General features: G+C 37.6%; 1 protein-coding gene across 12 annotated transcripts in view; it reads left to right on the top strand.

The window, feature by feature from the left end:
- Positions 1–24344, top strand: part of CDH18 (cadherin 18) — a 582930-nt gene that overhangs the window by 342538 nt on the left and 216048 nt on the right. For all 12 annotated transcript variants that reach the window (XM_063326107.1, XM_063326119.1, XM_063326112.1 and 9 more), the window contains one exon: positions 2540–2619. The gene's annotated coding sequence lies outside the window, so the exon portion shown is untranslated. The remainder of the gene's footprint in view (positions 1–2539; positions 2620–24344) is intronic.

The following is a 24344-nucleotide window of genomic DNA, read 5'->3' on the forward strand; positions in this document are numbered from 1 at the left end:
TCTCAGGAAGGTGATATTTTTTGGTGTGTGGGTTTTTTTGGGGGTTTGTTTGTTTGTTTTTTGGGGGGGTGTTAATGTTCTGTGTCACACAATCTCATAAATATGAAGGGATAGCTTTTAGTTATCACCTTTATCACATTGTTTCAGGCTTTTATCAGAACTGCTCACCCACACGGTCTGCAGCAAATACCCAACAGTTCACATCCTTCAAAATACCCAAAGATTTGCTGTTTATTTTTTTTATTCATATATTAATTTGTGGAGAGTTATGCTAGCATCTATCTCAAGTTTAAATAAAGTTGCAGTTTGGGGTACCCATTTAGTACTGTAAGTGAACTGTTGGTAGCGTAACACATTTTTGTCCATAGCTGATTTGATTATTCACTATGGCTTTTAGTACATCATAGGAAGTGCAGGGTTTTGTACAAACAAGTTTCCTTTCAGATCAGAATGAGTTGAAAAGAGGCATAATGCCATATATAATTATTATTTTAGAAAATGTGAAATATATCACTGTTGTAAAATTAATCTGCCTCCTCAATGAATGCACTAAAGAATCTGTTCTATTTTGAGGATTGTTTTTTCTGCAATTAACTGAGTACTTGGAACAAATGGCTTGTTCTTTTCTGCATCCTATGCATAAAATAATTCACCATGTCACTGACACGCTTTATTTTCGGAGCCATCACAGAGTATTTCAATTCCATTCCCTATAACATTGTGGGAGTTAATGCATTCGTTTTGTCTGAGCTGGAGCTATACCTTGTGCCAGATCACACATTTCACGATGCCAGCCAAGGAGATAATTTAGTAGGATGGTTTTTGCATACTAAGAAGCAGTCTAAGAACATTTTCACTCCTTTAAGTATTCGATTCATGCCTTGTCACTAATTATGAAGATAGAAAACAGATACCTTAAGCTCTTGGCATTTATCCAGCTCAGCCATTCATTTTGGAGCACTGAGCAGCGTGGGTTCTGGTAGGGTGCTCTGATTGCTATCAAAATCCCAAGCTATAGTAGAGGTGCTTAACATTAACGTTAGAGTCACATGTAGAAAAAGCGGGTGTTTTCTTATTACCAGCCTGAAAACTATGAATGCATCAAATTTTTGCAGCCAATTTTATCTCTTAGCAGAACAGTAATGTGATAAGTAGCATTCTTACAATGTTACATATCAGTTTTTATTGAGAAAAATAATTGAACATTATTTCTTTCTCTAAATTTATATGTGTCAGTGTAAAGTTTGCCCCACAAACACCTAAGTAGGTATATTATCTTTTGTTTTCCTTTAATTCTTTGTGTCTTAATAATGAGAGCTTTACTTGCAGCAGTAACTTTTTCTACAGTAGAGTATGTTTCCCACTTTGTCTAACTGTATTGCCTTTGTTCACTTCTCTGACTTTGAGTGGTCTAACAGAATGCAACTATATATTTTGAAAAATAATGCACCTTCTCCTGCATTAATGAATAAATAAATATAACCTTGCTGCTAGTCTGTGACAAGAGTACTACTAGGTATTCTAAGAATCCAATGAGGAAGAGCTTGAACCTTATAGACTATTAGATATTTGTTTGTTGTTATTTAATATTGCTGATTTCTTCTTTTTATAATATTTTGTCACTGCTATACCTTGCATTTTCAAGTGTGGTATCAAAGCTTGTATATTTTTTCTTTGTTCTAACTTCTGATGGTCAAAGCTTGGGAGAAGATTGTTTTAGAACAAAATGAAAACTTCCAGAAAACATATTTTCAAGTCATTGAAATCATCAAATCATTGTTTTGTTGTTGTTGTTTTTAAGAATATGACTAATAAAATCTGTTTTCAAATATTTTGAAACAATCATGTTAAAATAACAAGATAATTACTTTTCAGATATAGATGTAGTCAACAGCAATTTCCTATGGAATTTATGCATTCTACAACAAAAGCATTCTAACCTGATTCAGCTGTAGCAATATATATGTTCATGCCAATGGCTACGTGATAGAAACAGAGAGAGTTTTGTGACTTGGGACCAGTTCTCTGGAGTAATTTTCAAGATGATGGGAGTTACTCTTATCCTTGGCAAAATGCATAGGGCCCTGCTCATGAATTTACTCTTTGGCAATGACTCTTCATGATTATCTGAGCTGTTTCTCCTCAACATCCTGAATTATAGAATGGAACAAAACTTATTTCATTATTATTATAATAACCTTAAAAATTTAAATTTTAAATAAAAAACTTTTCAGGTTGGTGTTATTCCATGTGAATGCTTAATAATGCAAAAAAAATGTTAGGCTGACAAAATTCAGAATCCAGGATAAATTAAGAAGAAACTAAAATCTCTTAATTCTACAAAGCTTCTCAGGTGTGGAAGCCAAATTGTCTTAAACACTGCCTCCATAAGGACTCAATCTTTTTTATTATTAGAGAATCTTGTAAGTATCAACATACTGGAAAGATAAGGCAAATTCAAGCCAATGATATAAGCATGTGCATTCCTAACTGTATTTTTTTTTCATTCCTTCTAAGAAACCTTATTCTTTAATTTCAGAATAGTCTTAATGTACAAGCGAGGAGTGAGACAGCTGAAGAGGTGGTTATGAAAATTGAAACAGTTTATTATCTTGTAAGGTACGTATGTTCTCATTTATAATTGAAACATAGTAGTGCTTTGGGCTTCTTTTCTGGATTTTGTATGACCTTATAATTAAAATTGAATTAGAAATATATCAAGGCGAATAAGAATGAAAGAGAAGGTACAATACAATAAAAAAATCTCAAGTTATTTTTATATAATGTGTGCGTAAGCAAAAATTTCGATGTATACTGGAGAGTTATGTTTTAAGTTACATTCTTTGCAATTCAGGGACCAAAAGAGTAAATATTATGGACTAACATTTGCAAATCACAGGACAGTTGAATTCAAATGCTGTGTTCAGCCAAGAACTGAAATTCCATCTGCTCAACTCAGTTTCATGCAAGTGCTCTGAGCTCATTAGAGTTAGCTTGATTGAACATTTCTTTTCCTTTCTTTAAAATCAGACATAGTATGATAAAGAAGTTGCAGGACCTATTTTAGAAGAGAAACAGCTAGACAGGAGGCCTTCTTAGTTAGTAGGTCGAGAACATTTGATTATAATGGGTTTTGAGGTTTACTTGTAGAATGTCTCCCTTTTATCTGTCCACCAAGAGTAATTGCCAAAATTGCTGGGACCATTGGGCAGTCAGCCATAGTTCCTGGCATCACAGCCACAGCTGCCTTTGACCTAGAACCTCAAGGGACCATATTTCAAATGAAATTGTTTGCAGATTAGGAGTTTTACCCTTTTTTCCCGCGCCCCCCCCTCCCCCCCATCCCTACCGCCTCATCAATCCCCTTGGGTGTGGGGGCATGACTGAAAGAGAAAGTAGGGATTTTGTCTGTGCAGAAACTAAAAAATTGTGACCATTATAGCCAAGAAATGTGTAGGACTTCAATGGCTATCTGCAATTATATTAGATTTTCTGAGTTTCACAGAAAAATTGTCTTTGACAGTACACTGACATAAGACTGGGAGTCCTCCTTAACTGTATGCCTTTTTTCTCTCATGAATCAAAGAGTTTATGAACTAAGTCACATAGTTTGTTCTGATGTGTGTTTTCTGCTCCATTTATTAAAAAGCTGTGAGCTATTTCTTCAGAACTTGTTTGAGGGGGGAAAAAACCAACAAAACCATTAAACCAGGAATCAGGGATGTAAACCTAATGTTACTGAAGTCAATCACACAAATCAAACTGATTACAATGTGACAAGCTTTTAGTCCTGTTTTTCTCCACCAACTCATAAAATTCAAAATAATTCATTTTTTCTCTTTTTATAACATGTTCTTGTTTATTATAATATTCATACAAACATCCTGAGTGCCTTGGAAATCTCAGGGTATATAAAAAAAGATGACAGAAGCTGCTTCCTAAATCCTATCAATCATAGTGCTTAAGCATATACACACCCTTTAACTATCCCCAAAGGACTTTTTTTCCCTGTATTACAGCCATCAAAACTCCAGCTGTTACCTGAGTAACCTCTGTGGTTGCTCTTCCCCTTCAGTAAAGAGATGCTTGTCTCTTTTGGCAGGGCCATCACTGGAATTATATCTACCTTATTTTGGCACAATTGTCCAGAGTTTGCAGTTCCACACTTGTATCCAAGACAATGTGGAAATGATGATGATAAGTGTGAAGAGGCTTATTGATGTTGTATAGGAGCCTGAGTCTCACAGACCCTTACTTATTACCACTTCCCTTCTCCCTATGCTACTATTAACATGATTGCAGACGAAGCACATCCTGTGTATCTGTATACAGTAAAAGCTAAAGGATTAGTTAAAGGAAATCTGCTTCCTGTGTGATTATCTTATTTTATTTTAGATCAGATATTTAAAGAAGCAAAGCAAAAAACCCTTCAGCACACAAAGCTATCAGAGATGTTTTTATAGGATGTGGTTAATACTGATGCTTTTGTAGTAAGGAGAGCGTCAGATACAGACTGATCCTGTGCTTGAATTTGTTTACTTCTTTTACATTTCACACATGAAGGGTTTGTTTGAATGGTCTGAGGAGAATGAAGATCTTTTGTGCTGGGCTTTGATATATATTTGTATAAAAAGGATCCCAAGGTTTTAATTCTCATTAAATGTTAAGTCATGGGAAAAGAAAAAAAAAAGTTTAAAAAAGTAGTAATAATAGAGAGTATTTAAAAAGCCTTTACATTTTCCAACTGTTGTGAAAACAGCTGGAATTGTTTTGTGTTAATGGGGAGGAAAGAAGGAACATAGGAAAATATTTCCCTGCACTAAGTATGAACTCTGTTTCCTGTGCCTCAGTCTGTGTTGCACCATGCTGCCTTTGTATTAACGACTTATACGCCCCAATAGGAAGGGTCACTGCTGAAGCTGGTTAAGTTTTCGTGTTACTTATTCAGCTTCCTGAAATGAGTAATGAAGGACAGGTTTTTAATGGCAAAAGGTGCATCTCAGTAGAAAGAACCACTTCTGATCCAAGATCCCGATTTTAAGACCTGACCCCTGGAAGAAGAAGGAGGAACCTTCCCTGTCCTGAATCTTCTGATGTGAAAACTGCAGCAGGGTGTTTTCTCAGCCAAATGTCATTCACTGCAGATCAAACACACTGCAGAAGTCCCAGTTGAACAACTTTATGATTTATCAGAATTAAATGGAAAAAGTGGATTTTGTAATGTAATTTCATTTTGTTATGAAATCTAACTGGGTTTCTTATCCAGTAAGTGAGCCATCCAGCCTAGACACAAAGTGCCCTTGCATCGTCGGTTCTATCTGAATGGAAGAAGTAGGAGAGAACCACTGAGGATAATATTCTATGGCATAGAAAAGCATGCTATGTGCAGGAATATAAATACAGGCTGAAGCCAAAACCTGATTAAAATCGATGAACAGTATATCATGTATACATGTAGATAAATAGAAACTTGTGCATATTTAGATATAAATAAGTAGCTTATTAAAAAATGTATGCCCTTTCCTTCTCTTGTGACCTTTTCCCAGTTCCATGTCTTCCACAATTCTGTGTTTATATAACAGGGAGACAGGTGCTGTTGTTTGTAGAGAGATTCCAATTTAGTTTGACGTAGTGTTCTGTTCTGTACAGCCAAATCTGAGGGACTCTTTCAGCCCATTCAAGTAATGGGCATTAAGTCAAACACATACCATTTTATATATTTATATGCTGGAACTTTGGTGAAATATTATTACACACACAAGATACCTTGCTTTGTCCAAATGAGCCAAAACCCCTGCTCTTTTCCATCAGTAGCATCACTTTTGAAGATATTTCTGTAATAATCTTATTTCACAGCAACTGTCAAAAAAATTAGACATATATGCTGAATGCATGTAAGAAAACCTGTAGAGAGGGGATGGGATATCTGATGGAGGATATTTTTGTCTTGAGCTCAGTTTTGTGAGCTAGGTTTAATAGATGTACAGAAACCTTCTGTGCTGTTGTATTCTCAAGCGTTGTCTTGCAGCATGTTTAGTTACTTTGCTTTTATGTAGACTTAGATGATAAAGAGATATCTTGATGAAAAAAATACGTATTTCTTGTACAGGGGACTATCTGGTGAAAAAAAGAAAGTTAAAGCAAACAAAATGGGATTATTTACCTCTTGAAAGAATTTTCTTATTTTACATAAATATATCTTATTTCTGGAATTATGACAGCAGCAGATTATGAGCTTTAGTTGTTCTTAAAGAAGCCGTGAACGCTGTTGTTCCTAAATTTTCCCTTAGTGGTGAGCCCTAAGAACAAGAGAAAATTTTCTTTACTGATACAGCTGTGATCGTGCCCAAGTCTTTCCACTGTGGAGCTTATCTAACTAGGGAAAACATGATTAGCATTAGTCCTCTTTATTTACTGTTGAGTATTTCAGTGAGTATGTAAGAGACCTACAAGTAAAGAGTATTTTTACATTTTCTTTTGATGCTTTCATTAATATTTTATAAACCTCTTCAAAATAAAGTAAACCACAAATAAGTGCATAATAGCTTAGTGAATGAGGACTTGGATTCTTACATAGGTGCAATAAAATATTAATTTTTATTTCTGTAATTGAGTGTGAATCCGAAGAAGCAAAGAAGCACAGGTTTAAGCCTACATAGTATGACCTCTCTGCATTGCTGTTAGACTTTACATCTCACATTTGGGGAGCTTCATTATTATTTGAAAAATAGACATATTTCATCAAGGAATGTGTGAGATTATATCCTGCGGTGAGTTTACTATTGCACGCTGCTTTCTACTGCATGTGTGAGTCATACAAGTTATGTGGACTATAAATTGACAGGATGATCTGTGGCTCTTAATAAAGTGACTGAGGTGTTTTGTTTAGGGCTATGTCTTTAGCAGATACAGTAAAAAAGGGTATTGAGGAACATGCAAAATATTTTTCCTTTTATTCTTGGCTAAAGGAAGCCTACAGAGAGTGGAAGCAAGGACAGGTAGCCTGGCAGGAAATTGTCTGAGCTGCCAGGGATCAGGTTTGGAAAGCTAAAGCCCTGGTAGAATTAAATCTGGCCAGGGACATCAGGGGCAGCAAGAAAAGCTTCTGTAGGTACATTAGTGATAAAAGGAAGACTAGGGAAAATGTGTGCCCTCTCCAGAAGGAAACGTGAGTCTCGATTACCTGGGATATGGAGAATGCTGAAGTACTCAAATACTTCTTTGCCTCAGTCTTCTCTGGTAAGTGCTCTAGCCACACCATCCAGTCACAGAAGGCAAAGACAGGGACTGAGAGGATGAAGAACCATGCACTGCAGTAGAAGGTCATGTTCGAAACCATCTAATGAACATGAAGGTGTGCAAGTCCATGGGACCTGATCAGCTGCATCCGTGGGTCCTGAGGGAACTGGCGGATGAAGTTGCTAAGCCACTGTCCATCATATTTGAGAAGTCATGGCAGACTAGTGAAGTTCTCATTAACTGGAAAAGGGGAAACATAATGTCAAGTTTTAAAAAGGGACTTGTGCAAAGCATTTGACACTATCCCACATGACATCCTGGTCTCTAAATTGGAGAGACACGGATTTGGCTGATGGACTGCTCGGTGGATAAGAAATTGGCTGGATGGTCACATTCAAAGAGTTGCAGTCAATGCCTCAAAGTCCAAGTGGAGACCAGTGACAAGTAGCATTCCTCAGGAGTCAGTACTGGGACTGGTGCTGTTTAACATATTTGTTGTTGACATGGACAGTGGGATTGAGTGCACACTCAGAAAGTTTGTGGATGACACCAAGCTGTGTGGCACGGTTGACACACTGGAGGGAAGGAATGCCACCCAGAGGGACCTGGACAGGCTTGAGAGGTGGGCTGATGTGAATCTCATGAAGTTCAACCAGGCCAAGTGCAAGGTCCTGCACCTGGGTCATGGCAATCCCAGGCACAAATCCAGGCTGGGCAGAGAATGGATTGAGGAGAAGCACTTGGGGGTGTTGGTTGATGAGAAGCTCAACATGAGCCAGCAATGTACCTTTCAGCCCAGAAAGCCAACCGCATCCCGGGCTACATCAAAAGAAATATGGTCAGCAGGTCAAGGGAGGTGATTCTGCCCCTCTGTTCTGCTCTGATGAGACCCCCACCTGGAGTGCTGCGCCCAGCTCTGGAGCCCCCAACATAAGAAGGACACGAACCTGTTGGAGTGAGTCCAGAGGAGGGACACAAAGATGATCAGAGGGCTGGAGCACCTCACCTACAAGGACAGGCTGAGAGAGTTCAGGTTGTTCATCCTGGTGAAAAGAAGGCTTGGGAGAGACCTTATAGTGGCCTTCCAGTACCTAACAGGGGCTACAAGGAAGCTGGAGAGGGACTTTTTACAAGGGCATGTACTGACAGGACAAGGGGTAATGGCTTTAAACTGACAGAGGGTAGATTTAGCTTAGATGCAAGAAAGAAATTCTTTACTGTGAGGATGGTGAGGCACTGGCACAGGTTGCCCAGAGAAGCTATGCCCCATCCCTGGAAGTGTTCAAGGCCAGGTTGGATGGGATTTTGAGTAACCTGGTCTAATGGAAGGTATTCCTGTCCATGTCAGGGGATTTGGAACTAGATGATCTTTAAGGTCCCTTCTAACGCAAACTATTCTGTGATTCTATGACGTTACGAAGAAAGAGGAGGAACTAATGTGTTTTTACACTTCATAAACTTTTTTTGTCTCTGATAGCCTTTTTCCATACTGTCAATCAGTTCCTCTTGCTGTTATTTTTAAAGATCTTTTTTGGAAGATTCTTTGGCCTGTAGGCTAGTCAGCTCCTCCTAAAAGCATGTGAGAAAACAGAATTCCATCAATGCCTTTTTCTCCATTGATATGGGCTTTCTTAAGCCGCAGTTTCCAGAACCAAGCAATTTATTTTAGAATTTGAGCTTTAATTTAAAAAGGAAATCTGCTTGCTTGGTATGTAAGAAAGATTTAAAACATTATCTCCCTGTACCCTCCAGGCTCAGAGAGCAAATTAAAAGAAGACACAATTCATTATGGGGTTTTTTTTGTTGTGAAGTTTGTTTTTTTTTCCAAAAATGACCTCTGGTAATTTAATGCTTGGGGTTATCAGTATTAAGCTTCTTGAAGAATTACTAAAGTTAAAGCACCAAAACAGAAGTTACTGTATCAATAAGCCATGTTTCTGTGATGAAAGACACAAGTATTTTTTAGTTACTGTGCAAAAATGAAACAAAAGAGAAGTTTTATCTATATACAGTTCTCACAGGAGAATGATATCTACACATGAAGTGTATGAGACTGTATGAAGATACAGTGGTGCACTTATTTATAAATTATAAGATTTCTTTCTTTGCTTTATAGTAATCCAAAGATTTCATGCTAATTATATATAAATTCAAAAATACTTTATTAAAAAAAACCCACAACCAACAAACCAAAATGCTCTTTTTTTTCCATTTCTATCGTGGACTATCTGCATGCCACTCAAAGGGACTGAGTAGATAAATGAAAATAAATTGATACAATAAATTTAAAAAAAAACAGTTAATTCAGATGAGTGACATACCTGGTAGGATTTAGTAAATCAGTTCAGATGAAATGAATGATTCTTCAAAACACAGATCTTTTAGTTATACATAGAAGCAGACATAACTGTGTGAATTGTATGCAACTCTCTATTACATCTGTGAATAAAATGTTATCTGTCCCATTATATGTGGAACATGCTTTAAATGTGAGGTGCTTTTTTTTGTTCCACTGCAAGAGAAAAGAAATTAATAATGTGCGATTACATGGTGTATTTAATCTGTGGATCTCAAAGCACTGGGGAAAACAAACCCTGAGGTTATTGCTCCCATAAAGTTGTAGGATTAAAATCAAACACTTGAATTGCAAAAATACATTGGAAACTACAACATTCTTTGAGGTGCGAGCAAGTTAATTAGTACAGAAATAGTTCTCTCCATAAAGAATGTGCACTGTGCCACTTTATCTTAGTAATATTATGGGCAAAGGAGTGGTTTGAACTCACAGAGCTTTGCCTTGGGGTAGGTGACAAGCCAGTAAAAAGCTATATGTAATAATCATGGGACAGACCAACCTGAGTAACATAGTGGTAGACATCTGCTACAAATTTCATGACCAAAGGGAGAAAGTAGATGAAGTCTCTGACCAGCTTAAGGAAATCTCATGACTGGTAAAATCATCAAATATTGTAACACCCTTATTATCTACTGGAAGGGCAACATAACATGGCAGAGTACAAGCAAACCAAGAGATGCTTGTCGTGTGTTGAAGACAATTTCTTGACACAGGTGATCAACGAGCCAATAAGGGCAGGTGCTTTGCAGACCTGTTAGTCACAAACAAGGAAGAACTGGCAAAGATGTGAAGGTCAGTGGTGGACTTAGCTACAGTGACAATGAGACCGTAGAGTTTAAAATTCTAAAAAAAAGTGAATAAGACAAATAGAATCACAAACCTGGACTTGAGGAGAGCAAACTTTAGCTTGTTTAGGAATCTTCTTGGCAGGTTCCCATAGGACTGGAGGACAAAAGGGCCCAGGGCAGCTGTTGACCTTTGAGGACAACCTCATCAGTTAGAGTGAGCTATGCCAGTGTACAGAAAGCCACACAGATATAGCAGAAGACTACCATGGATGAACAGGAGAATATTGACTGAAGATAAGCAAACCAGAAAGTACACAGAAGGTGGAAGCTAGGATGGGCTTCCTGGTTATTTCCTACAAAGTCATTGCCCAAGCATGTAGAGATGAGGTTAGGAAAGCCAGAGCTCAGTTGGATCAAGGACTGTAAAAGAAACAAATAGGCTTTTGTAAGTACATTGGCAGCAAAAGGCAGCCTACGGAAACTGGGCTCACTGCTCAGTGGGGCAGAGGATATAATAACAAAGGACATAGAAAAGGCCGAGGTCCTCAATGCCTTTTTTTGCCTCGCTTTTTATTACTAAGTTCTGTTCTTTTAGACCTCCCAGGCTTCTGAGCCTACCGGCAAAGACTGGGGTGTCAGGTATTACCCTCCATACAGGTGGATAGAGCTAGGTAATTCTTAAGCCAATTGAAGAACATACCCAAGTCTGCGGGGCCAAGTGCACTCTGTCTGACTGAGGGTGCTGAGGCAGTTGACCAGTGTTGCAATGTGGCTGCTCTTTCTTGTTTTTGAAAGGTTGTAGCGATGAGAACAGATTCCTGATGGCTGGAGAAAGGCATACACCCATCTTCAAGAAGGATCCAGGCAACTTGGGATTGGTCAGCTAACCTCAGTTTCTGGGAAAGTTATGGAGTTTATAAATCATACGTAAACACATGAAGGACGACAAAGTGATTGGGAGCAATCGGCAAAGATTTACCATGGGCAAACTATGGCTGACAACTTAACTGTCACCTGTGATGGCCAGCTCTGAAGACAATAGGAATGGATGCTCTTTACCTCGATTTTAGCAACACTGATACTGTCTCCCATACTGTTCTTATAGCCATATTTGTTGGGATACTGATGGCAAATGTTGACTGTAAGGTGGAAATTGACTGCACCAGCAAGACAGTTGTGATCAGTGGTGAAAATTCACTTGGGAGACAGTGACTACCGATGTCCCTCAGGTATTACAGCTAGAGGAAGCACTGTTTTCACGTCTATATTAATGTATAATAACTGTAAAATGGGGTGGACTGCACTCTTGATTGCAGAGGAACTGTGACAGACAGGACAAATGACCTGACAGAAACTTCATGAAATTCAACAAAGGCAAATGCTAAGTCTTGTATCTAGGTTTGAATAATTTACCATGCAGCAGTGCAGGCTTGGTGTCAGCAGGACAGAAAGCATCTTTGCAGAAAAGGCGATGGGCAGGTCCTCATAAAGCAAGCCGTGCAAAGAAAGCCAAATGCATTCTGTAGTGTAAGAAAGTAAGTAGTAGGCAAGTGAGTAGCCAGAAAGTAAGTGGAAGCAAGAAAGTTGCCAGCAGGTTGGGGGGAGAAAATTTTCCCCTCTATTAAGCACTTGTGAGACTGCATATTATGCCCAGTATGAGCACTCGGTCACAGGAAAGACATTGATGTTCTGGAGCAAACTCAAAGAAGAGCTACGGATATGGCCAGGGGACAGGAGGGGGGGAGGTCGAGAGCGCTGTGTTTGTTTAGCCCTAAGAAGGTAAGGCTACAGCAAGGTCCTACTGCTGTCTTCAGCTGCTTAATGAGAGACTTCAGAGAAGATGGATTCTTAGTGATTCATGACAATAAAGCAAAATGCAACGAGTACAAGCTGAGGCATGAGGAATTTTGGTCAGAAAAAAAATAACGAGAGCAATCAAATACTGGAACAGGTTTCTCAGTGTGGTGTGGAATTTCCACCTTGAACATATCCAAAACTTGACTGGAAAAGTCCCTAAACAACCTGATCTCATTGTGACTGCTTTGAGCAGAGGTCCCATCCAGCCTAAGTAATTCTACAGTTCTGTTATCAATGCTTAAAATAAGTTAGGCAATTTCAAATAAAAAAAGTGGCATGAGTATAAAAAAATATTTAAAATACTTAACTTCTAATCTTAAAGTTTCCTTTCTTGCTTAATATATGGCTGTACAGCTTTGTTGTATTTCTGAGCAACTAGATAGAAACTCTGAAATGCAACATTGACAGTTTATTTCTGGCAGAAATAGCAAAAGGTGTATGGGTGTCATGGTTTTGACTGAGATGGAGTTGACTTTGTTGCTGGCAGCTGGTATAGTGCTGTGTTTTGGATTTGGGATGAGAATAGTATTGATAGTGCATTGGTGTTTTCAGTTGTAGCTAAGCAGTCAAGGCCTTTTCTGCTCCTCATCCTACCCTGCCAGTGAGTAGGCTGGGAGTGCACAAAATGTTGGGAGGCGACACAGTTGGGACAGCTGACCGCAACTGACCAAAGGAATATTCCATGCCATATGATGTCACACTCAGTATATAAAGCTAGGGGAAGAAGAAGGAAGGGGGGGACATTCAGAGTTGTGGTGTTTGTCTTCCCAAGTAACTGTTAGGCGTGATGGAGCCCTGCTTTCCTGGAGATGGCTGAACACCTGCCTGCTGATGGGAAGCAGTGAATTAATTCTTTGTTTCACTTTGCTTGCATGTGTGGCTTTTGTTTTACATATTAAACCGTCTTTATCTCAACCCATGAGTTTTCTCACTATTACTCTTCTGATTCTCTCCCCTGTCCCACTATGGGAGAGTAAATGATTGGCTGCGTGGTACTTAGTTGCCAGCTGGGGTTAAACCACAACAATGGGAAAGCTCTTGTTAGGAGCTCCTGAGTTTTCCCTTCTGACTTTCAGAAATGGGCTGTATTCAAAAGCGTCATGGGTAAGCATTACAGATGCTTCTGAATTTATCTGAATTGAACTCTACTGTCAAAAAAAATAAGATTTATTCATTATTTATGACGAGTCCAGCTCTGGTTTTGTGTTCTTTTGGGTTTTTTTTTTCACAAGGTTCCTAAAACATTAGTAGGGCCTTTTGTATAACAAATATTTTTGTTACATAAGAGCATGGTTCAGTAAAAACCATTTGCTGCATTTTTATTAGAAGAATTCATACCTTTATTGGAAGACGAGCCAGGACCTTAATATTGTTTTGTCATTTCATAACACTATTTAAACAGAAAGAAATAAACCCACAAAAACATCCCTGGTTAACCTGAAAGCGAGCCTGCAGTAAACACTCTCAGTCTTTAATATTTCTAGCAGTGGAAGCATATTCTGCTCCTAGTAGAAATATCTGAATATCTGAGAATATAAATAAATAAACTCCCAGTGGTAATTAGGGCTGACTTGGATTTTAAAGGAGGGGTTGGGTTTTTTGGTTGGTTTGGTTTGTTGATTCATTTTAAATCCATTGAACTGAGAAATGTGCTCTCCTCTGGACAAAAAATTCTAATTCTGTTAATTTGCTGAGAATTCTGGGCTCTAAAGAAATACATAAATACAAACTAGTGATTTATATCACTGTGAAGAGCACAGTGTACTGTACTTAGTCTCCAGCCCTTCACAGTTATGCAAATTAAACTTATTTCCTTTTAATGTGCCTGAAGTACATGAACAGTGATACATACTTACATTGTGTTAGTAAATGAGTATAAACATTATTTATGCCAACTAAGAGAAAGAAGTAGTTATAGAACTTTACTGGTAATTCTTGATACCAAAGTAGTGGAGACAAATTTTTATATGTTGTTAACTGCAGCATCAACAACACCCTGATAAACCTTATGGGTCTTGACTGTCAAAACTGTCAAAATTATAGCCAGGGACATGTTGATTGCTGTGTTGTTGTTTTTTTCTACCTAGAGATGGACTGAAGGAGGTGACCCTTCTGTGGGATTTATTGTAAGACTTTGCTGTAGGACTGAGGATCAGACTGCAGCTATAATTTTACTTCCCATTAGCTGTCAGTTGGAAATCTGTTGGGAAGATGGCCTATTCACAGATTTCTTTATAAAAGGGCCTAAAATTACATATTTGAGCCTATTCATTTGACAGTTACGTGAAAGTAATGACACGGTGGAGAGGAAATAAATACTTTGAAGCCCATGAAACTTAGTTAGTTCCATGAGTGAATGGAATTTTTCTTAGAACATACCCTCCGTGGGATGAATAGAATTTAAACATAGATGAAACAAGAAAGAGTCTTGTAATTATACATATTAAATGGCTAGTCTAACATTAAGCAGCATGTGATAATTATTTTTTACACTTTTATTCTTACATATTCTGCAATATTCAGTTTGCGCTATTTTGCTTAAAGCATTTGCAAGTGAATAACTTTCAGACGTGACAGTCCGTGTGTAGTGTACCTGAGAATCCTCTAATAACTTCTTATAAAGTAGTTATTTCACAAATACTAAACTTGATTGATTGACTCAACTACTTTGCAGTAATCATCAGGGGCTGGGGGAAGTTAGTTGATTGTTGGGAGGATTTTGAGCTTGGCAGATGATTTTCGAATTGTGCTAAATTGGTTACATCCTGTGTGAACTGGTAGCCTCTCCGACTTTTGCAAGAAGAATGTGAAATTCTTTTGCTGAGCAATTTCAGTCACAGATGCAAAAATCCAGCTGTATGAATCTCAGTGATACTGAGAGGTGGGTACATCCGACTCTGAAATGGATGTAAGCTGCAGGAAAGGAACGGTTTGGGGGATCAGAGAGAATTACATTTCCATTAAAAATGGAGAATGCCTTTAGAATCTGCCCCATGTGGGAATTTTAGTTTGAAGTTTGTTTACTCCATTGAGCTAAAAGACTAAACCCTGAGACTTGACATAAAATATGTGATGATTTTCAGTGATCTTTATGGAAAGACTCATGCAAGCTGCGAGAGAAGCTGGATCAAACTCTGTGTGCTTGTTTATGTTCAGGCTTGGGGGTAAACTGTTGGTAGAGTTTAAAGACTGTAGAGAAATAACAGTCCTGCCTGTAGCTTACCCACCAACAAACCGATTGTGCATTGCTACATAATACAAAGGATTAGAAAATGAGTACATTTTGCAGGGTAGAATTTTTTTTATTTCCTTTTTTTTTTTTTTTAACAATGTACATTAATTATTAGGGATATGTATGTATTTATTTCTCTTCTAAGCACCACAAAAGCTGCACTGGGAAGAATAGCTATTTTCCTTTTTTTTGTATATTTTTTTCCAACACTACTCCTTACTGGCTATTCAGGTCTTCGATCAATATTTTGTCCCTTCTTCTTGGTCATAAATTATCTATGCAATAAATTAAGACCATCATTCAGGAAACCTCTTAGGCAAAAGCAAGCAGTTTGCTCGTGCTCTTTTGGAAGGCTGTTGCTGCATTAGAACGTATACTGGGATGAAGGATATGTTAACTTCTAAGGGTTCAGATGCAAACTGAAATCCCATTTGCATCCCAATTGCAACTGTAATTTCAGCTAAAAAGAAAACACATTGTCATGGTTCCTCCTCCTGACATGCACGCTATTTAAATATGAACAGGATGTGGCATGTCCATCAAAAGAAAAGGGAAGTGATACAGGAATATATGAGGAATTTCTTCTGTTTTTTACAACAGCAGTTCCCTAACTCTAAAATGAGAGCTTCCACATTTTCACATCAGTGGGATTAGAACACTAGTAGTCATTGAAGAACGTTGTGTCAAGTCACTGAGCCATCTTGCCTTGCTCATCCTAATTTTTCATGTGATTTTAGGACCACATGGACAACATTGAAGAAGGAATGGAAATTACAGTTTGATGGAAAAATGGCCAACAGTATAAAATAACAAGAAAAAAATAAAAATAAGAGCAGCACTCAGAAAACTTAACCCCTTAATGACTAGTTGGGTTTAGTTAACTATCCCATTTAACTGCTCTTGACAGCTAACTATCCTTGCAGATATTCTTTTCTAGTAAACAGCCAAGCACTTTTTTTGGTTTAGCTTATGAAATATTATTCAGTGATTATCTAAGTAATCTTTATTAACATAATCTTGAATTATGTTTTTATGAATTTTTGAATTTCAGAGCTTGTCCCCTAATTTTTCAAGCCTGAATTGATATGAATAGTTCTTTCTTTCTGCATTGTAATCTCTGTATAGGAAATCTGAATGTGAGATTTTTGAGGTTTTAGGTGTACAATTTCTGGATTTACACAAAGCAGTTCTTTGAAAACTTCAGACAGTTGAAGAACCTTTTTTTTTAAAGATTTTTTTCTTCCTGTATAGACAAAAGTGATCATATTTCATTTTCATGTATCAGATCAACAGTTTTGTACAAAATACTTCTCTGAACAGAACGTTTGTGCATTTGAGATCGGAGGAAGTTTCGAAAGCCAGCTTTGACTGTCTCTATAAATAAGTCTTTGCTCACCATTTTCTGAATTCTTTTATCTGAAAAGCAGATCTTGTTTTAAGGAAAATAGAGATTAAAGTAAAAAAAAAAATCCATACAGTTTAGTCAAATCTCTTCTGCCATTTAACAATTTGTCTTATTAATACCTTATTCAGGCCATGTGTTTTTATATTTGCAAATTGTAAATTACTCTTGGATTAGTATTGGATATGAGCAACTCTAAGCATATTTTGATGTGAACCCTTAGATTTTTATAACTTTTACTTCATAACGGTATGTGCTCTTCTGTTGGTAATAATTTGCTTATTCATATAGGTTGTACTCCTTTAGCGTTAGCTTACCTCTCAATCTTTTATGGATGTCACGTTCACAGCTGTTTGAGGTACAAGAGGGCTATCACAAGTGGAAAAAAACACCACAAGTCTCTTGCTGAGGTGGGAAGGAAACATAAATTTTACGTATCCCAGGATAGTATCTCTAATTTCTGAGACACACATTTTTTAGTTTATCCACCCCTATTCAAATGTTGCTCAAAATGATGTGAGGGGGAGAGGAGAAGAAACATTTTATATTTTGTAATGAGAGAGAAATGTTCTCTTAAGAGAAGGCAGGGAGTGTTTATGGCTAAATCCTTATGCATTTTTTGAGTGTCTCCTGATATTTCACTGGGAACTGCTGTGTGCATAACACCTGAAAGTCAAATCAGGGGTTTAGTTATCAAAATACAGACTTGAGATGCCACAGTTGGACATAAATAAAATCTTGGCAAAGTGTTCCCAAGGGTTTTAAGTTCCTCCAATAAGTGGCCTCGCCATCCTTGAAGAATCCAATTTATCCACTGTCTACCTGTGGTTATTGACCTTTCTGAGTCTAATGAAAATTCAAATGATAACAGCATCAATGAAGGTGATCTATACAGGCGAAAATGAAACCAACCAAATCTAAAAAAACCTTAGTTTTTCTAGAAATTAAAGTTCAGGAAATATCTTGTCACCTTCCACTACTCCAGAGGCAAAACACACTTGCTTAACTTTGTGCTTACAATTAGAAGTCCATAGAATATAATTCTTCCAACTCAATTTCCCTCGCTAACCAAAATAAAATACTGTCCTGGAGCTAGTTTTCTTGTTGGGGAGTGTTTAGTGAAAAACAACCAGCAAGTTGATTGAGCTTTGAAAGAAGATCCATTTATGAATAGAATAGGTTTTTTGCATCTAATTTGTCTTCACCTCTAGCATTTAAAGCTTTTTGTGGTATCCTTTTTGGGTTATTTTTCTTCATCTTCCAGTTTAATTGTCTTGGATGTTTCTTGGCGTGCAGGAGAATCTCAAATTTTTGAGAAGAACTAGAAAGACCAAACTGCCTGATTGTGCTGAATGTTCCATTAAAAGAAAAGTGTCTTTCTCCACCAGCAAATATCCTTGTAAAGTGAATAAATTGATTTCAAAATAAGGGGGCTATTTAAAACCATTATGCTTAACTCTGTTCCCTGATAATTGTGTCTACAGCAGAGACTTGCACTTTTGCAAAGATTATTTTTGGAAAGGTAGCATTTGGCACCTTGGGTGTATATGTAAACACAAAAATATTCTTGAAAGTTATTAACTAATGGCACATCAGTTAGCACATCCTTGTCAATATAAGAGGAAAAAGTAGAAGGGAACAAATAAACATTTTTGTCAAAATTGCTTCAACTATTTTTGTTGAATCTTCAGAAATTTATGCAGAAAGGAATTTTAATTTTCATCTTTATATTTTAAAACTTATCCTTCTCCTTTTTTTATATATATATTTATATATATTCTTTTATATTTTTTTATAATTTAAAACATATCCTTCTCCTGATGTTGATTACCCCTCACTTCTGGATGTTTTATTAAAGCCCTGGTCAGAAGAACAGTGACAAATTCTAGGTTAAATGTATATGTAAGTCCCTCATAACCCTACACGATTGCTAGGCTGTCACTTCGTTTATGATCTGCCCCACTTATGCCATTCTTTGGGCTTAGTCAGACTTTATGTACAACTGGGAATCCGAGTGGAAGAGAAGAATGGAAAGGATTTAGCCGTACTTTCAATATACATCCCCTGGTCAGAAGAACTAATCCACTGAGGTGACCCCGGAGAAGCAGAGAAATAGGTTTTGGATGGTGGTTTTGAACTATCATGTCTCTGTGACACTGTAAGTGGAGTGACTCCTTGTTCAGAATAGTGACTGAAGGCATGATACATCCCCAAACCTTGTTGGCATCAGACATTTTTAGTATATATATTAAAGAAGTCTTGCTGACATGATGATTCTCGTTTTCCCCACTAAGATTTCAAAATTATTGATGAAAGATATTTTCTGAGGAATATAAAAGAGAAAATGTTTTGATCCACTTAATAATCTGCAACACTATCTTTTACCCCAGGTTATATATGGGAATAAATTAGTTTTATTTGGGAAGAATAAGTAGGAAACAGCATCAGAAAAATCCTTTTGCCATGCAAATAGAAAATTAGTGAAGATACTTAAATCTGGATTTTCTGAAGTAGTTATTGTTGTTGCTATAAATCCCATTCCTCAAAGACACTTATAGGCAAGACAAAAGTCATAGTTTAGAAAAAAAAAATATTTTTAAGAATAGATATTTTTTAACTCCTTGTATTATTGTATTATAGGCATTCATATCACAAAAAAAATATGTGTTTTTAAGAGTTTTAATGCTATGGGCACTTTCATCCATTGCTTGCAAAAGCAGGGTAGGTTAGATAGTCATAAACTTATCTGTTAGGATTACTTCAGGATAAAGTCATAGAATCATAGAATTGCCCAGGTTGGAAAGGACCTTTCAGATCATTGAGTCCAATGATCAACGTCACTCTGACAGAAACCATCACTAAACCATATCTCTAAGCACTATGTCTACCCACCTTTTAAATACCTCCAGGGATGGTGACTCAACCACTTCCCTGGGCAGCCTGTTCCAACGCTTGATAACCCTTTCAGTGTAAAAGTTGTTCCTAATATCCAATCTAAACCTCCCCTGGTGCAACTTGAGGCCATTTCCTCTTGTCCTTTTGCCTGTCACTTGGGAGAAGAGGCCGACCCCCACCTCTCTACAACCTCCTTTCAGGTAGTTATAGGGAGCAATAAGGTTTCCCCTGAGCCTCCTTTTCTCTAAGCTAAACAACCCGCGCTCCCTCAGCTGCTCCTCTTAAGAGTTGTTTTCCAGACCCCTCACCAGCTTCATTGCCTTTCTCTGGACACACTCCAGCACCTCAATGTCTTTCTTTTCGTGAGGGGCCCAAAACTGGGCACAGTACTCGAGGTGGGGCCTCACCAGTGCTGAGTACAGGGGGACAACCACTTCCCCAGTCCTACTCATCACACTAGTCATGATACAAGCCATGATGCTGTTGACCTTCTTGGCCACCTGGGCACACTGCTGAGTCATATTCAGCTGGCAGACAACCAACACCCCCAGATCCTTTTCTGCCGGGCAGCTCTCCAGCCACTCTTCTTCTGGCTTGTATCACTGCATGGAGTTGTTGTGACCCAAGTGCAGGACCCGGCACTTGGCCTTGTTGAACCTCCTACCATTGGCCTCAGCCCATCGATTCAGCCTGTCCAGATCCATCTTCAAAGCCTTTCTACCCTCAAGCAGGTTGAGACTCCCACCTAACTTGGTGTCATCTGCAAACTTACTGAGGGTGCACTCAATCCGCTATTCGAGATCATTGACAAAGATATTAAATAGAACTGTCCCCAGCACCGAGCCCTGGGGAACACCACTCGTGACTGGCTGCCAACTGGATTTAACTCCATTCACCACCACTCTCTGGGCCTGGCCCTCGAGCCAGTTTTTTACCCATCAGAGAGTACTCCTGTCTAAGCCATGGGCAGCCAGTTTCTCCAGGAGAATCCTGTGGGATACCATATCAAAGTCCTTACTAACATCCAGGTAAACAACATCCACAGCCTTTCACTCATCCACCAAGCAGGTGCTTCCTGTCAGGCTTCATGGACTTACATATGTCCAGACTATAAGTTCCCTAACCTGACTCTCCAACAAGGGTGTCTTCCTTACTCCAGACTTTGCCACTGGCCTAAGGGACCTGTGATTCCTGAAGGCCAGTCTTTCCAATAAAGACTAAGGTGAAGAAGGCATTGAGTAGCTCAAGTCAAAACATTTAATCAGAAACAAGTTTGGCTTGATTCATTTGGTAGACAGTTTTTATAGACCTTTGCCTGAGTCCATGTTAGGGGATTGTAGATCAGAGTTTTTCCAGACTCCATGGAGTCTGCTTACACCATGTGTTCATGCCTCAGTGTCATAGCAGGAGGCACCAAAGTCCCAGTGAGTTTCAGGATTCCTGAGCTTTTGTGTGTGGAATACAAACACAGCCTGGAAGTTCCAGGATACTTTCCCTGGATCCACTGTTTTTTCCTGGATCCAAGAGTTTAGAAGTACTGATGTCAGGTGGGAGTTAGTTCACATTATTGAGCTGATTTTGTTTGCTCTGCTTTTGTGGTGACTAAACACTGCTGAAAAGAGAGTTAAATGTCTTATCAGCTAATTTATTTTGCCTACTTCTTGAACTTTACTGATTATATGTTGTGGCATAAGTATTTAGTTTATGTTGATTATATGTAAACCTCAGTTATCGTTTTCTAAAAACTGTTACACATTTGCTTAGTAAATAGATTCTGTGAAATTGTTTATATTTATTCTTTTATACTGTAAATGTTCTTTCTTTCTCCCCAGACAGTATAGGGAGAAAAGCTGTCGCACTAAAAGCCTGATTTCGTTCTGCTCTTGCACATGCAATCCATTTGCTCAGTGGGATTCCAGCTAAGTATAGAAACAAGAACAGCACACTGGGGAATGCATGCACCTAGCAGAGATCTGAAAGCTTCCAACTTTAAGCTTTGCTAATGGCAAATGGTCTTAGTGATCTTACTCTGCTGCATCTCAAGCAAGAAATGGAGAAAAGCAAAAAAACCCGCTTTGCTCACTTCAAACTTATTTGATAATATCTGTCGTATTATTTTAAATTGCTATCTGTATGTTGTATTTGCTTGAAGACATAGAAGGCAGGGCTGAACTTTACTTCTTTTCTTAATCTGCCAGGAGCTTTTCTTGTGACACAGTTGGAATATGAGTTAAAACATAACTGCTTGCTCTGATCAGAGATGTGTAGCAGTTTACAAAACGTAGCACTGTGTTCTGCTCTGTACAATGAGCTTCAGTCTGTTTCTGCTGTAAGCCCACAGCAATTACAGGATCCACACAAGGGATGAGGCCTCACATAGTGCAAGTAAAGGCTTTAATTATACACTCTCCATTTTGTCTAATGCTTGGTCAAAAGATGTACTAAATTGTTTAGGACACTTTTTTTTTTTAATCACTAGTGAAAGGAATAACCTTTCAGGATTTCAAACACTAACAGTGTTTGTTCCTCCCTGGTAATAATAACTACTGTACAGTGGCAGAGGTGACTTTAGAAATAATTTAACTAGCCATTTCAGAACCAGCATTTCAGGACTTTAATTTGATGCACAGGAATTGTTTCCTAAAGGTTTCCTCTGTCAGTCACTGTCAGGACTGATGAATATATAAGTAACCTTTCTTTAGCATGTACAGAAAATACTTCTGTTAATAGAAATGCATTCTTTTTTACTGTGCCCACGTTTTATAAATACTTCAGATTTCCAGAGGATCATCTAGGGTCATTCTGTTAGCAGAGATTATCATTATGTGTATTGTAATTGGATTTGTGATGCTACACTGTAATTTTCTACAAAACAATTGGGAAAATATTAATAATGATATAAAGCAGATGGATAGTTCATACTAACTATATTCTTCATTAAGAATTACTTGAAGTTATAACATTATGACATCTATAGGAATCCAAAACGTTCATCAACTTCTAAGAGATACTATACATGAATGGTTTGAAATTAAGTAATTGGTTTCTGAAATCACTTAACAAGCTTTTTATTTCTACCTGAGAATAAAATTGTCACTGGTGAAGCTAACCCATTTCTAGAGTTCACATTTCTAGTCTTAATTATAATAATAAGAATAAAACTCTTATACAACAAAGTAAAGATGCAGGATGAGGAAGGCAAGCTTAGGAACTGACAGGATTAAGCAAAGTTAATGGGTTGGTATGATAAATAGACACACTACATTTGGTGTTACAACAGTGTCCACTAGAAATTGTGAAATATATATTAATCTTAAAAAGAATAGATAAATCTCAGACATTGACCTAAAAAACCTGCAGGAATTACCCAATGTTTATAAGCAGAGTTATCAACTCATATTTCTTGCTGTGAGTAGTTGAATGTTTCTGCATTTGATTTAAATGGGTGTAGTTGCAGTAACTCTGATGGTATCTTTTGTGCTTTATTTTGCTAGAGTTCAAGAACATAAATACATTCCTTCTAGTTTTATTTTTTTCCAATTCTAGATCAACTGTTAAAAAATAAATTTCCAAATACACCTTATGGTATGTTGTACTGAAGTGCTGAAGGAAGAGCAGATTAGTTTAAAAATTGTTTAAAAATATTCATTCAGGCCCTTTTAATGCAAAAGATGTGCAATACTATTTGGAATACAAAAGGTAGCAGACGTGTAGGTGGCTGAGGTCCAGCCATTACAGATTGAGTGTTAAGAGCCTGGTACTATTGGGTAGATTGTTTAGCCTACTCTGTTTTAATCATTTAGGGATAAAAAACAAGCCGAAAATACCACAACGCTGAAGAAAGCCTTTTCGGATTATCTTCCTACAGTTCAGTAATCAGCCAATTCGGCTCCTAAATCCATTGAGCTGACATAATGTCTTACCACCCCATGTGCTACTGATCTCCTTGATAACCCATTTTTTTCATTTCCTGACCAGTTCCTTATCTAACCATTTCCTTACGCTAAGCAGTTGCTCTCACAGTGATCACACCGAACAGCCACCAATACTTCTTGCAGCCCATAATTTTTCTGTAGAAAGATTTTTATTCAATACAGTTCAAACTCAGTTTCTTACATACGTTAAATATAAGAAAGTTCACTGCTTCAGTTGCTGTAACAGTATTGCTTCAAAGTATATGTTTTGTGAGGTATAAAAACCTTTACTACAAAATTTGCATAGCAATGCCTCAGTTGTGTTCTAGTTCCTCTAGAATCCTATTGGGATACCAGTAAGAAAATAGAATATTGATCACACCTATAATTTCAAGAAGAAAGAGCAGGGCTAAAAATAAGAACAGTGTTAATAGACTGTTTTTTCCTGTTTTGAAAATAGTGTCCAATTTCTATATTATACTGCAATCCAGAAAGGAGAAAAATAATTTCTCATTTATTAAAAGTTATTTAAAATTTTTATTTTATTAAATATTGGCAAATCACAGAATCTTAGAATAGTTTGGGTTGGAATGGACCTTTAAAGGTCATCTAGTCCAACCCCCCTGCATCTTCAACTAGACCAGGTTCCTCAGAGCCCCAT

Source organism: Chroicocephalus ridibundus, chromosome 2 (assembly GCF_963924245.1).
Source record: "Chroicocephalus ridibundus chromosome 2, bChrRid1.1, whole genome shotgun sequence".
NCBI lineage: Eukaryota > Metazoa > Chordata > Aves > Charadriiformes > Laridae > Chroicocephalus > Chroicocephalus ridibundus.